Below are 3,007 nucleotides of genomic sequence, written 5' to 3'. Positions count from 1 at the left end.
GAAATTCCAGGCTTAATTAGTCTTGTGTGAGACAGCCTGAAATGCTGGACAAATTGGGGTTGAAAGTATACTTTGAAACTGTCATGGGAGCTGTCCTGTTCTGATGAGGAACAGCAACTGAAGCACTTGGTGCTGGAACATGAAGGATGCAGGATGTCAGTGCCCAGCATGCTGAGAGGAATGACTCCTGTCAGGTCTGATCCAGCGTCAGTGTCCAGTTCTTTTGTTCTCAAAACATATAATTTCTCACAAGCATTATTCAGTCCTAAAAATATAAATATATGAGGTGTGGTGATGCACAGAACAATTAAGGCTGGTTCTCTGCTCTTTGTATGAGCAGAAAAAAAGATATCTGTAAATCTTCATTCATGCCATATGAAGAATGGCATCTAATATAAATCACAGGGATTCTTTAGCCAACAAGTATTGTCTACACATAGACATTCATGTCTCAGCCCGTCTCAGAGCAATTCCCGTGTAGTAGGATTAGCAATATAAGTTACTTGCTTTTTCTGCAGTTTGAATTCCTTACATCCTGATTGTAGCTCCCTCCCTCATCACCCCCCAATCCTCCCTCCCTCCCTCATTTCCTCTCCCTCCATCCTGTAGTTCTTAGAAAGGGGAGCCCTCCTCCCCTAACATCTGTCCTCAGCCTATCAAGTCTCACCTGCACTTACCTGTATCCTCTTCCTCTGTGGCCTGGCAAGGCTGCCCTGCTAGGGGGAAGTGATCCACAGTTGGTAGGCCAGAGTCCATGTCAGAAGTAGTCCCTACTCCCCATATTGTGGGACCCACAAGGAGACTGTGCTGCCTATCTACTACATCTGAGCAGAGGGTCTAGGTCTTCTCCATGCATGCTCCTTGGTTGGTGCATCAGTATCTGTTTTGTAGTGCGGTTATCCTGTATTATGTGCCTAATATCAGCTTATGAGTGAGTATATACCAAGTGTGTCTTTCTGGTTCTGGGTTACCTTACTCAGGATGATCTTTTCCAGTTCCATTCATATGCCTGCAAATTTCAAGATTTCCTTGTTTTTAAATGCTGAGTAGTATTCCACTGTGCAAATATACCACAGTTTCTTTATCCATTTTTCAGTTGAGGGACATCTAGGTTGTTTCCAGAGGATAAACACCCAAGATGATACATTTGATAATATTCATTGAGCAGATGCAGGAATAGGAAAGGTTCCCTTTGTACATTTTTCTTGTTAAAATTTAATGGAGGCAAATAATAAATCATCACCTTTTGTATTATTTTAACCTCATTGCCTAATATATCCTGATGCCAATTAATGAACATCATTAGCACTAAGATTCCACACCAAAGTTTAAAATGTGCTGTTAGTTAAGTCTCAGAGCAGCAGCATTTATTGCTTGAATCTTTGAATGCACCACTACTTCAGGAAAAGAGAACGAAAGTCATGACATCCCTTGGCCCAGATTCCATCAAACTCAGATGATAATGGTTACAATTTGGGTGATTTTATATTAAATTTAAAAAGCAATCATTTCTTTTAGAAAGTACTGTGTTCTGAAGCCTGGTCAGAGTAACCTAAATTTAAATAGCAGCTCAGAATATTTCCTCAGCATAAAAACAAAAGTGGCTGGGTCTTTGCATTTGGAGAAACAAACAGAATTCAAAAGCTAGGATTCTGTTATTTCCTACTTATACCAGAATGTTGTCACATGTTATATTTAAACTCTGATTATTTCAATTTTCAGAAGAAAACTCAGTTCTGAGGAATGGAATATGACTAACACATGTTTAATTTTGCTTTGCAACAAAGTCATGTCAAATTCTTCTTTCATCAAAATAAAAGCACAGACAAGAAGGACTTGGTGGTCTTAGAGTGTACCAGTAGTGAGCTTTAGCTGAAAATCTAACTTTTTCACTCCTTTCATTGCGATGTAATATCTAGGCAATTCATATTTGCGTTGGGCTCAAAAAAAAAGTTTTAGGCCTTTTCTATCATTCGTAACAGATTTTTTTCTTATAGCATGTATTAGAAATAATAAAAGGAGGCCCCTTTCCTTCAGATGTGGCTCAGCTGAAGCACACAGCCCGGAGCCGCTGCAGGATCTGCCGCAGTCCTGGGCATCTGAATGGTGACCTCTTCAAATCTTTTATTTAAAAAAAAAAAAGCCTCCAATAAAACGCCATTGCAAAAACATGGGAAAGAAGCAGAATGGAAAGAGTAAAAATGTTGAAGAGGCAGAGCTGAAGAACTTGTGGTTAAAAAAAAGTACTAGACTGGCGTGTATTGAATGGGAAGGTGGAGTACTTCCTGAAGTGGAAGGGGTTCACAGATGCTGATAACAATTGGGAACCGGAAGAAAATTTAGATCGTCCAGAATTAATTGAAGCATTTCTTAATTCTCAAAAGGCTGGTGAAGAAAAAGATGGTACAGAAAGGAAATATTTGTCTGACAGTGAATCTGATAATAGCAAATTGAAGAAGAAAAGAGATGCTGCTGACAAACCAAGGGGCTTTGCCAGAAGTCTTGATCCTGAACGACTAATCGGTGCCACAGACAGCAGTGGAGAATTAATATTTCTCGTGAAATGGAAGGACTCAGCTGATGCTGACTTGGTGCTGGCAAAGGAGGCAAAATTAAGTGTCCTCAGATTGTCATCGCCGTTTATGAGGAAAGGCTTACTGGGCATTCTTGTCGCAAAGATGAAGCACAATAATTGCTTGCATATATATATTCTGGATCTTAGGGTTTTTAATTACTAGTGTGAAAAACAAAGCATTTTAATGAAAATCGAATTTGATAAGCTAGTTTTGAAGTATTGACAGTAGTTGGGATATTATTGGGTTTTGTTTTGCATCAAAACACACTAATTCCATTGAGCAAATAAGAGCCTTCGGCAGTTACTTCCTTTAACAATAGAATATTTGATACCTGACCCAGATGGGTCTTGAAGTAGATTGATTACCAATTTTCTGAGAAACTGCCTTATAGAACATGGCCCACAGAATCAACTCACTGGGACTTATGGGGG

At 39.4% G+C, this 3,007-nt stretch overlaps 1 pseudogene across 1 annotated transcript; it reads left to right on the top strand.

Annotated features, from left to right (window-relative positions):
- Positions 1-2,148: 2,148 nt before the first annotated feature.
- LOC311601842 (chromobox protein homolog 3-like) lies at positions 2,149-2,692 on the top strand (annotated as a pseudogene). The gene has a single exon. The product of its transcript is annotated as a chromobox protein homolog 3-like (transcript).
- Positions 2,693-3,007: the final 315 nt, after the last annotated feature.

Source organism: Acomys minous (genome assembly GCF_964271855.1).
Source record: "Acomys minous genome assembly, chromosome: 7".
Taxonomy (NCBI): domain Eukaryota; kingdom Metazoa; phylum Chordata; class Mammalia; order Rodentia; family Muridae; genus Acomys; species Acomys minous.
This window is presented reverse-complemented; position numbering and strand designations above follow the sequence as displayed.